General features: G+C 38.9%; 1 long non-coding RNA gene across 1 annotated transcript in view; it reads left to right on the forward strand.

Annotated features, from left to right (window-relative positions):
• Positions 1-1,026: 1,026 nt before the first annotated feature.
• Positions 1,027-12,528, forward strand: part of LOC109616916 — a 77,178-nt gene continuing 65,676 nt past the window's right edge. The window contains exon 1 of the long non-coding RNA XR_002198223.2: positions 1,027-1,265. This is a non-coding gene — a long non-coding RNA (uncharacterized LOC109616916). The remainder of the gene's footprint in view (positions 1,266-12,528) is intronic.

Consider the following 12,528-nt stretch of genomic DNA (forward strand, 5'->3'; position numbering starts at 1 on the left):
CAGGGTTAGCAATGAAAAGGGACAATGGAAAACTGTCTATTATATATCAGCACCTCATCCTACCCATTTCCAAAAGAATCCCCCCTATGCACACAAAAATATATTTCTTAAACTAGTATTACAATATTTGATGTATCTAGACAAAAAAAAAGGTATGCAAAAAGGATTTCAAATAGTTTTGTCTGACCATACAATCTGTTTTAAGTCAACTTTTAAAACACTGCCAAGAATGGTGCCCAGAGCTTTATCACACAATCTTAGATTGACCTTGGACTCAATTCTTACAGTGGGCCTAGTTCCCATCTGCTGGTGTCCCACCCTGGGAAACATCCCAATGGGCTTGGGCTTTAAACCTGCTTTGTTTTTTGTCAGCTCTGCAATATTCCTAGAAGATATATTCCATAGCTTTTGGGAGGTAACCTATTACAATTGCAAACGTTTTAGTGTGGGTCCTTCATTTGAGAGTGAAATGTTGACATAGTTTTACCTTTAACCAGGCTATAACACTGTTTCAACGAAATGGTTTAATGTTCATTCTTCACCAGCTACGTTTTATTGTTTCAGTTATTGTTGATGAACATATTACTATTTATGCTTTAAAAAAAAAGATGATAATGTGTTTTGTTTCAATCTGTGAGTCGACTGACTGTCTTGGTTGAGTGATAAGTAAGCCTATTGTCAAGAACTCTGACTAAATCGTCATTTTCAACCTTACGTCGTGTACTGGGGAGCATAGGCACCCTTAAACATGTTTTTATAAGTTCCGAAGTCTACAATCCTTAACTTGTTTACTCGACATAAACATACTCCGAATTGTTCACCTACCCGCAGTTTCCTTTTAAATAACTGTAATTCAATCTGCCCATCGTTGTCGACTGTGTACCTCATAGTGACACGGTGAACTTAGTGATAAAGGTTCCTGAAGGAAGAATTCCCGCTTCTCTCAGTCTCGCGCATCTCTACCTTTAAAAAGCGGGCTACGGCGCCGCTCAGTGGACATACCTGCACAGTCATGTCTAACAGCACGATAACCACTGTACGTAGTGCAGACATTCTGGACATTTTGCGTGTTGTCAATAATGACTTTATGATCTGCAAATTGATTCGCAATCGAAAAACGGAAGCAGAATTGACTCCTTATTAAGACAACGGGGGTGTTATATTCATGTTTATGTTTTTGATATTCGATGGATTCACTTTCTGAAGGCCAAATTGTAATTTCAGAAAACCGAGGATAGGCCATATCAAGTCTCACGTGCAACAATGTAAGTAATAATACTTTTTTGTTGTTTTACATTGAAGCGATCGTCTGTTGTTTTACATGTAGCCATTAGTGGATTTGTGCTACATATCTTGACAATAACTAGACGAGGAGTCTCTACAATCCAAAAAGTGTAATATAAACTAAAATTGAATGTGCATTGTTTTCATCAATTACAGTTATTGAAATGTGTCAGTATATGACTGTTTATAAGACGCTTAAGTGTCAACCTAACATTATTTGTTTACACGCATTCGTAATATTTGAAATCAGAGATATGCCATTTTTACAATATTATCTTAAAGTATGCACGTGTGGGGATGCAGCCGTAGTTATCAGTTGCCTTTTTTTGTGTCAAATCCTTGTTTGATTCCACAAACTTCTTCAGAAAGTAATTCTAGGAGAGCATAGTGTGGTATTTTATGTGAAACAATGTGTTTTGACCACTGTTTACCTTGATTAGCTTTGATTTATTAATTAATAAGAGATCATTGTGCATGCATGCTGAGATCTAACTGAGGCCTGCCCCTTGGCATAGTCGGGGTTAGACTGCTGCCTGGCTCTGGGTGTAATTGTGTGTGGCTGGGTGGCCTCCTGCACTGCGAGGGAGGGAGAGCAGCCTCCTCCTTTAGCCTCTGGAGCAGCATGCCATGACACACTTGCCCAGCACCTCCCCATGCTTTCACATAACTACATAAAAAGACTGCATATGCACTCAATGACTCCTCTCATCATATATTGTACTGCATGGTAAGGGAAGCATGTCATTAGGATATGCTACACAGGTATAGATTAAATGTTTATTGCTTTTTCTGAAAGGACTATGTGTAATGAAGATGATATTACTTATCAAATTTAATATCAACAATTGGTTGGAACATAACCTTCTTCTGTATCCATTTATACATTGTTGAACTAGTAATTCTATTAGCCTTTGTTTACAATAATATTATTATCGCAGTCAGATCACATCTGCGGTTGAATTGTCTTTAGATTAATCATCTTTGTGTGCAAGGTGCTTGATTTATTGTACCAAATTTTCCAGTTTACCATAACTGGTTAGCCTGAATTGGTGCCCTTTTGTGCACATACACAAACGAGTTCACAGTGGCTGTGGTTTAGGCTTTTCCCTGCTTCCTTTGCATTAGATGGTCTGCCCTTTATCTCATGCTAATGTAGCACAGAAAATAAATCTGCCTTTAAAGACATGGCAGTCCGTTAAAAAAGGCTCTGCCTAGTGTTTGAAGTCATAAAAGTGACAGAGGACTTCAAGAGGAAGACCCAAGACTGGCAGTCTGTAAGATGAGTGAGAGGAGGACAGGCGACATGTTTTTTTCCCCCATCGAGAGGGATATTCTGTGGCCAAGCTTGATTATTATAGATGAAGGACAGGCTGAGAGGATGTTAAGTCCTTGAATGCTTTCACCAAAGCCTCCCATAGTAACGTTATTCTGCTCTCCCTCTCTCTCTCTCTCTCTCTCTCTCTCTCTCTCTCTCTGTATATTTATATATATATATATATATATATATATATATATATATATATATATATATATATATATATACACAATTGTCTCCAATCATATGATTATTCTGAATTCATATCTTTATTTTTTTCGTATACACACACAAAAATATGTTTTGTATGAATTCAGACTAATCATATGATTGGAGAAAATGATGATTGCTAAGTTTTGATATCAACCTCTCAACTCATAACAATGATGCCTTATTTTCAAATCCAAGGATTTACGTATTTACAAAAAGTAAACAAGAATGTAATACTCCACACAAAAATATTAAGGTTTTCTTATACATTAACTTAAATGACTACGTTTCAGAATAAAATGAAATATTCCTACTGAACGATATTTGGAATATAATAGCATTTTAGTGAGCCCTGGTTGCAATCCTGAAACCATCTGTAGTGTTATGTGACCAGTCTTGGACTCAGGACCTCTGCACCCTAAAAGTAGCCTGCCACTAAAACCCTCCATGTGAAAAGCTGTTTCATTTGAAGCTTTGCTGTTCATTATTGTCAGCATATTTTAGAAGTCCTAAGCCCTGAAATGAGTCCCGTATTATTTCAGACTGGGCTCAATATGCGCGGCAGGAGGCTGAAAATTAGACCTTCCCTCAAGAGACTGCCTGCAGCGCCTTCTACTTGGTGCAGAATCTGGGAGGTTTCATGCTGCGTGAAAAATGCACTCTTTGACCACACAATTATATATTTATTAAGAACTTGTTTGATGATTTTTGTTGATGTTTTTGTTAGGAAAAGTAGTAGGAGATGCATGAATGCAGTGAAAATATTGGCAGTCTTGTAGTTTTGCACAAGCTAAGGTTAGTATCAGCGCCGATAGTGCAGTCAGTAATCAGTGACCCGTAAATTATGATGTTTTGTCACCCTCTTATAAGCATGCTCCTCACCACTAGGAAACTGGTGATCATTCAACTCAGTCAAAGTAATAGTACCTGCATCAGTTTCGGTACAGAAGATTGTCTCAGATTGATTATTGAACTGTCACTACTGCTGAAAATCAGATACCAGTGGTTTGAGATTATAACTTCCTGCATGGGCTCCATTTTGGCCTATTGCTGTGTTTGTCTAACATCGGCTCCATGTCGGCAGAAAACATCTCTGTGTGTGACTTAAATCACAATGTCTGAAGACAAGAAAACAATGTCAAAACCAGGTTTTTCTATTGATTATTTACTTGGTTAAATTAAATACATATTTGAGTTGGTTTCATTGTTAGAGATTAGTGCCCTGTATAGAAATATCACTGTATGGTCTTTCAACTTTGTTTCACAGCATGGCATTTGAAGTCAACTCTATCTTCTTAGTATTCAGTTATCATTAGGCTCTGACATATACTGTATAGAGCTTCAGCTTGATTGAACTTTAGTTCACAAGGTTGAGCCAACTACACAATTTGCACCCAAAAGTACAGATTTCAACAGGGAAAAGTCAACCAACAAAGCATGGCTTAATCATGGAAACTTCAACAGGCTTTGACCTTTGGGACGGATCCATATCTCTATTTCTGGAAGAAACGATGGCGATGGCAAGCAGTTGTGTCCTTTGTGTTTTGTGGAGATATTGAGTGTTTGAAGTGTTAACACTGACACTAAGCCTCTGGGGCGAGCGGGTGAAGGCGGTGTGTCACACAATGGGATGGGACTTGGATCTTTGCTTCCTCTCCTCTGACCCTTCACCCTGGCAGATTGTCAGGGTTGCACTAGCCTGCAGTCCATTGGACCAGTGTCCACTTTGATCAGATCATGAATTTGCAGGCAAAAGTATGATTATAATGAGGAGGGGTGCTCACACTCAAACGCTCTAATATAGTATAATACTACAGTATATCACAAATTATAGCAGAATATACTATGTGGAAGTTAAAAATTATCAGAAATGACTAGATTAAGATGCCTGGGTCTATATAATATGTAGCTACAGATAAAGTAGCTACTTAAATGTTTATACATTTTTGTGAAAAATATTGTCTGACTCCTTGTTCGGACTCTCAGTAAGACTTCCTTTTAGACCTTAAGTGTGTTGGCAATCCAGTAGGCATTTCCTGTCATGGAAATTACCTTTGTTAATGATTCTTAGAATTTTTGATGACAGTGTTTCCGTGTGATCCTCCATGTAAATGCCTCCAGTCCCTCGGCTGACATGATCCATTGAGGCCACACATAAGACAGTGTGCGATCTACACCTGGAGCAAGGCTGTCAGCTGTATTTTTCTCTCTCTCTTTGGTTTTGCTTTTTTCCTGCTTGTGTGTAGCCTGACCCTACTCTTCCCTTTCCAGGCTACAGAAGCCAAACCAAAGGGAGCTTTCAAAGGGGACTGTCTGCTCGAATCAAGTCAGGGGCCTTTTTAGAGTCGGTTCAAAGATCATAGCAAGTTGAAGTCAGGGAAGAGGATGACCCTCTCCTCCAGGCTTGATCGGATCTTGGCCCAGTCAAACCCAGCAGGGCTCATTCTCTGGACAGCTCAGTCTCTGCAGGCTTTGACTGTGATAGTGGGAATGAAAGAGGGCCCCAAGAGAGCAGCAGTTCTGATGTGTCAGGCTCAATGTCCTGGCAGTCTCACAGAGCAAACTGGGCAAAGCAAAGGACAGAGCCAGCAAGCACGGGGTCAGAACAAGACCCCACGATTGTGTGGCATGTCATCTAATAGCTGTCCTTTTGTTTTAAGTTTATGTATCCAGGGCCAATGATGAAGGTCAGTGTTCATGAGACAAAGAGGAAGTCCTGAACCAGATCTATGTACAGTACCGCATAATATATATGTCAAAGATACATAGTTCAGAGTACGGGTCACGTATGATAAATGTCATTTTACTCATGTCAAGATCTTCAGCCAATCTCATGACTTCTGTTTTTTCAAATTCATGAAGTTCATTAGTTCCCATACCTCTTTAAATCTCTCTCTTTGGTGATGACAATGACATAAAGAAAGTATATTTTGTAGAGTTCCACGGTCATTATAATTCTGAAGGTTTTTTGGGGGATATTCCCTCTTTTTACTGCAGGTTTTACAAAATGTGATGGGCTAGGTTATAGTTTTGGTTAGATTACCAAAATTAATCTAGTGGCCTAGGGTGGTCTAGCGATATAAGCTGCGGCCTCTGGTGCATATTTACAGCATGGGTTCAATGGGACTGTACAGCATGGGTTCAAATCTGGCAAAGCTCTATATAATTTTTTATACACTGTCTCTATTAAATAAACCATAGCAGTCTCTGTTCCTTTCGCTCGTTGTTCCTAAACTCTACACAGAAGTCTCAATGTAAAGCACAAATGTCACCATGTTGTCATCATGTAAAAAATATTGCCATTCAATAAACAAACTCACATCATCACAATTCTAACACTTTCAAGAAACAGTTGTTGAAGTGTAAACACTAACAAGCATAACTAGTCTACAAGAAATCATCATTTTGGCATGAATAAAAAGGGCCACAGGTAAGCTCACCTGTGTTTAAGAACAATACATGACCACATCAGAAAGAGAGGCAGAGAAAGCAGAATAATTTGATATAGTGGACAAGGGAGAGAAGAGTAAGAAAAACAATGATGGCTAATGGAATTTGTAACAGGGTACTTAGCCATGATGTACGTTATATGACAACAATGGAGGCTGGGCTGTGAGTACAGCCAAACCTCAGCCGTTACACTGTTGCATCAATTGTGAATAAAATTAAAATAGGTTACCTACTGTAAATGTATCTAACTACTGTGCTGACCACCCAGTTGTCTGTACTCTGAGTCTTTATACATTCACACGTGCAGGACAGTACAGGAATATTACATGAACGTCATATTCTGTAAAATAAACCTTTGGTTCTTTTTGTAGAATTGAGAGACACCAGTTGATGGTGGTTAACCACTGAATGACTCTCTGGTTCAGGTTAGATACAGGATGCTTAGGCTGAGGCAGAATAAATATTTTCATGACTGTAAACCTATACCTGTCTAAAAACACATACCCTTTTGAGTGTAATTCCTTTTCCCCAAAAAAAACAAAAAACAACAACACATTAAACAAAGTTGAAGATGAATTTGACTGATAGCATTTCTTTTTCTTCAAATGTAAAGATACAGCGATAATATCATTAACGTTAATTATTTTGGCCATGATAATCGTTTGGTGAAAATCTGATATCATGACAGCCCTAATTTACAGTCTAATATCATATCAAGCATAATAACAATTGTTTACAGACAGAGAATATACTCTACACTCTGCCACTTGGAACAGTTTTGGATTAACAGCCATCCTTGTCTGCCAGAACTGGAGAGGTGAATATGTAAAACATGCCCATCTTTACCTATTCCAGGTGTTCTGCAGCTCACACACAGCACTTACGGCTATGCCAGGTAGACCCTAAGGTTGAACAGTAACCTCAGACACAATCTTCAGTGTTAGAAAGCAATATTTTTAAAGCCCTGGTTAACATGCTTTTGGGATTTCTGGTGCTGGCATCTTCCTCTGATCCTGCTGCTCCAAGGCTGTACTATCTGATATGCTGAAGTACAAAAGACCATCATCAGTGTTTCCATCTCTGTTGAGACAAGTGCCAGAGACACACTTGGGTCCAACAGACAAGCTGCTGCAGTTGTTGGATCGACATTGGTTGCCAGATGATTCAGTATGCATGTGAAGTGCTCATGCAGTGACTTCAGCGGGAACTGTGCCAATGGTTTTGCAACAGTAGTTGACCGCAAGTGTGCCTCAAGGTTGTGAAGGCACCTGGTTCTAGTTGCTGTTGATGTGCATTTAATAGATGTATGAACTTCAATTTGTTTTTGTATCTTTTGAATGATTCTTTAGGGGTGCTATTCTGATTAAATGTAAGTTAGTTGGGTATGTTCCTTTTATCTCTCTTCAACAGAAGCTGCTGTCTTCTGACACTACAGTACAATACGTTTGCCTTTGTCCTTTCCAGACTTATTTTGTTTGCTACTGCCATTAACTGTTATGGTTCATGTCTGGCACTTAGCCGCTTGCCTTCTCATTTCTCTTTACTAGCTAGTGATAGTGAAGTCCAAGCTAACTTTTTTTTGAGAATAAAAAAAAACTTAAAAATCCCTTCTTTTTTTTTTTACCAAAGTTTAGAAGCAAATTCTACTAAAACCTAACAAATTTATTCACTAATGCAAAAAAGTTACATTTGAATACTTAAAAAAAATTAAAAATAAAAATAATACAATTCGAGGTTTTATCTAAATTAACATTTACTGTAATATCCTTGAGAGCAAGTGAGCAAGGCATTAGTATTTGGCTGCCGTCCCACTTTATTGGGTGTGTAGATTAAGCATATCAAAGGCTGGGGATCTTGGTTTCTGCTCACTGTAAATGTTGCTGCAGGTTGTGATAGTAGGGAGCTAGCAGTTGTCTTGTTGACTCAGAGGATTAATCCCAATGTGTTTCTGACCCTGCCCTGCTTGACTCGGGTTCCACCTACCTCCTACCCCTGAGATCCATGAATTCATTAAGATTACGTATTTGTTTAAAGCCCTGTGTCTCTTTACATAATGGCTTGCAGTCTGCATGGTACTGTGTGTTTCAAGTGCTAGACTGTGGGGAGAGGAGTGAATTATAAAATATGATGTGCCTCACCTCAGAATTGACATTGCTGAAAAAGCCCAGTGACCTCATTCTTTGCTTCAGTAGAATGCTGCTGATTTTATCTGTGGCAGTTTTACTCCTGTTAAGAACACATCCGTTTTAGTTTACAATGGCGTATCACTGCAGGCTATTCACTGTCTGAGAGATGAAAAAATGTGGGATGTCTAAATTCCTAATGATTTATTCCACAATGTACACCCTGCAAACAAATAACACCCTAAGAATATCCCAAAATTGTCACCTATATTCATCAAGGCCATTTTAAGGCCATAAGCTGTGTAAAATGTAAAGACAAACAGAATGCAGACTTGATCATTTAAACCCTATATTCAACAGAAAATTGTGCAAAGACAACATATCAAATGTTGAAACTGAGAAATGTTATTGTTTCTTGAAAAATATATGCCCACTTTAAATTTGATGCCAGCAACACGTTTCCAAAAAGCTGGGACAGGGGCAACAAAATACTGGATACGTTGTGCAATGCAAAAAAAATTATCCTGGTGGAACATCTCAAAACTAATTAGGTCAATTGGCAACAAGTCTGTAACATGATTGGGAGTAAAAAGAGCATCCCAGAGAAGATGAGTCTTTCAGAAATAAATATGGGGTGGGGTTCACCACTCTGTGAAAGACAGGCAAATATTCTTAAATTGTTGCAGTATCCTGGTTTGGCATTGCTGGAAATTACCACACATTAATGTTTGCCACAATAGCTTCCTATATCGGAAATCCTCTGAGGTACACTCTTGTTTAATCATTTACAGTATGTTTCAGTGTAAAAACAAATGGAAAATCTGTTTGACCTCCATCTTGCTGAGATGCTATTGTGTTACATAAAGTTAGAATCACGGAAAGACATCCAACACCTCTATCAAACAATGACCACCAGGACTACACACATGAACAAATTCAACAAAACATGATTACGTTTATTTGGGAAATGAATGTGGGAATCTCACTGACCTAAAAATCTCTCACACATTATAAAGACCACCAGGGGTAGGGGTGCAAGGGAGGCAGCAGCTTACACCGCCGGACCACTGACGCACACAATGGTGATCAATTGTGTGAAGGCATTTTATTGATGGGAAGGTTTTGCCATTCTACACATTTCTCTTGTTGGTAAGAGAGTCACTATCAGAGGGGTAGTTATTTTACCAATAAGGTAAGAGGGGGTCTGGTACAGCCAATGACTTAATTGCCACAGTTAAACATAATACAGCAGTTGTATATTTGAAACTGTGGCAAACTATCCTTACAGTTATTATGAAAGGCTAGGTTTTTAATTCTGGAAAGTATTGACATTGAAATAACACCAAAGGAAATGTTTTTACTCATGTTCATCTCTAATTTATGTTGAAACGTCAGGTTTTCCGATGTCCCCAATACTGGGTGCCAGTAAGTTGATCCCACCGAGCTCTTATTTGATGTAACACAATCTAGATCTGTCACTAGATAGAGTGACCTACAGGTCAGGAAAGGTCACAGAGGTATCCTCCTGGCAAGAGGGCCACATTCTTCCTCCCACTTATGGTGAGCAAATGCTTATATCAGATGGCCTTCAGCTGCTTGTTACCCCACCTGGGCCTGTGTGCTGAGCTAACCCTAGTTTATTTAGCTGTTGGAGGGGAAAGCCTTCCCTATCCCACTATGTTCTCTGGCATTTAGGGACAAACATGGCTAATAGGGTGTATCTGAGACACTTGACAGCACCTCTTTAAGGGGTATCACTCTCTCTCCTAAAGTAATTCTGTCGTTGTTTACTTACAAGACAGATCACAATATAAACAGATGGCTGGATTTTCAAATGAAAGGCCACTTTACAGGTCTCATGTTGTCACTGGGCTAGACATATGATGTGACTTTTATGAGATGATTTAGGAATGCGTATTAGCACTTAAGTGGCCTTCGTCCATAACGTTATGTGACTTAATGCATTTAATAAGGTGACTCACAACTGTTACTGTGATACTTGGGCTGTCAGTTGTTGGCATTGCAAATATGTCCTACTCTCCCATTGGGGTTAGGGTGGTTAATACTGCCTAGTGTTCAACATTTTAATTGAGACAAGAGGGGCTCATTGATGAATGACTGATAGTTGACCCTATATTTCAGTTGTCACTGTTTCAACTATTGGTTTGTCAGGAAGGATTGTCGGAATAGGTTCACATCTTATCCCTAGTTGTCTTCATCTTCCCTCTGCATTGTCTGCATCGCAGCAGATAAGTCTATCCCTCATGACTCATCGACAGGCTTGATTAAATAGGATTCACTCTGCAATCAGTTTCCCTAACCTTCGGGTCGCATGTGTGTTTGTGTGTGTGTGTGTGTCCATCCAGATTCAAAGCTTCTGATCTAGTGGAATATGCTTAGTTACACATGTTTTTGTAGGTAAGACCAGTTAATATTGTTGGCAACGTCAGAAGTCACAGTTTTTAAAATAGTAACTTTAAGACATCTAGGCTACACATTTTGTTCCTTCAAGTGATTATAAAACGTTGGTCTTATAACATGTCTAGTCTTACCAGGTTTTCCCTCTATCCTAGATAGGACCTTTACGATATGGACATCTGCTAGCAAAACACGTGACTACTTCTCTGTCACGTTATAGAGCTAGATGGTGAACCCAAGGCCTGATGTGGTCAATTCTGACCTCTAACATGCCCATGTCTTGTGGAAGACCTGATGTACCCATATAACTCCCAAGTTTTGCCCTTTCCAGAATGTAGCTGGAGGATAAAATGTTGAGACCTTGCAATGATACAATGTGTCAGTCAGTTCAACTCTTAGCCAGCCATTAGTCTTATCAACGTTGGATCAGTGGTCTGGTCGAGGAATCACAGGGCAAAGGCTACAATACTCAACAAGCATGATTTGATTTCATGAATCATTTATAAAGGTCAGTCCAACCAGACTTGGCTTGATGTAAGTGTATTAGAAAGTTATTGCCCATACAAAAATCTGGTCCAAAAGATTTTTTTAGAACATTAAGACTAGTTACATTTCATTTAGTTTTGAATGGTGTGTACTGTTCCTCTGAGAAGTCTTGTGTAAAAACATTACAGAAACAGCACATATAATACCCTACTTTAAAACATTTTCCAGTATTATTCTATTGTCTTCATCACAGTGTCATAGCTCCATTGAGCATTCCACAGGACAATGAGTTGGCAATTATGCATTTCAAGAAAAGGTTACTGTACCCTGACAGTACTGCATTTCCTCATCTGTGCACTGTACAGATCCCCCTGAGTCTACCTTTGGTTATCCCCAGCACTGCTGCACCACGCAGCCATTAACCACCATTACCAGGCAGGGCCATTTCATGGTCAAGGAGCATTTCAGTGTTAGGTCTCCCTTGGGCTAAAAAACGCCACCCTGCATGCACAGCTACATACTGTGTTTTACCCCATTCTTTATTCTTTGTGATGAATATAAAATATCTTAAAATGTTGTTTTGCGATGGTGGTAATTGGAAAATCATGATTTATATATTGATTTAAAAGTATGTTTTGCTTTAATCGTTTTAATTGAGGATCATTTGGAACTTCCAAATGATTAACTATTTGGATTAAGGTTAATATTTTGGAAAGTAAAGGATTTTACACTATCACTCCTCAAAAATTAAGCTAATGATTAGAAAGTGTTTGCCTTTATACAGCCATGTAACAATGTTGGGAGTAGAGTGAAAGCTGATGTTTATGCTAGGACAGGATAGTAATTGGTTTCAAATACAAACATTTGGGTCTTCTCTCAACCTTATCCTCACTCTCCCTCTGTGATGGCTGACTCCCATGTTAGAACATCTGGAATTGTTCTGAAATAAAGTAATCAAAATTGACGCCAAGCTGCTCTGTGAAATATATTCCCAAGGGTCGGCAATCTGTCTCACAATCAATATGCAGTGCAAAGCAACATTTTCATTAACAAATTGCAGTGTTGTATGGTATATGATCTTATACAGCAGTGGAACATAGCATGCAGCTGCAGCAGTAGACAGCACAGGGTTATGTGTTGTTGTGAGTGGGCCATCTGGTTGATCGCACCATTGTGTTAAGTTCAGCCTTAACATTCAGATTCTCATGTTTGACCAAGCTCAGCAGGCACTTTTAACTTGTG

The sequence above is a fragment of the Esox lucius genome, chromosome 19 (assembly GCF_011004845.1).
Source record: "Esox lucius isolate fEsoLuc1 chromosome 19, fEsoLuc1.pri, whole genome shotgun sequence".
NCBI lineage: Eukaryota > Metazoa > Chordata > Actinopteri > Esociformes > Esocidae > Esox > Esox lucius.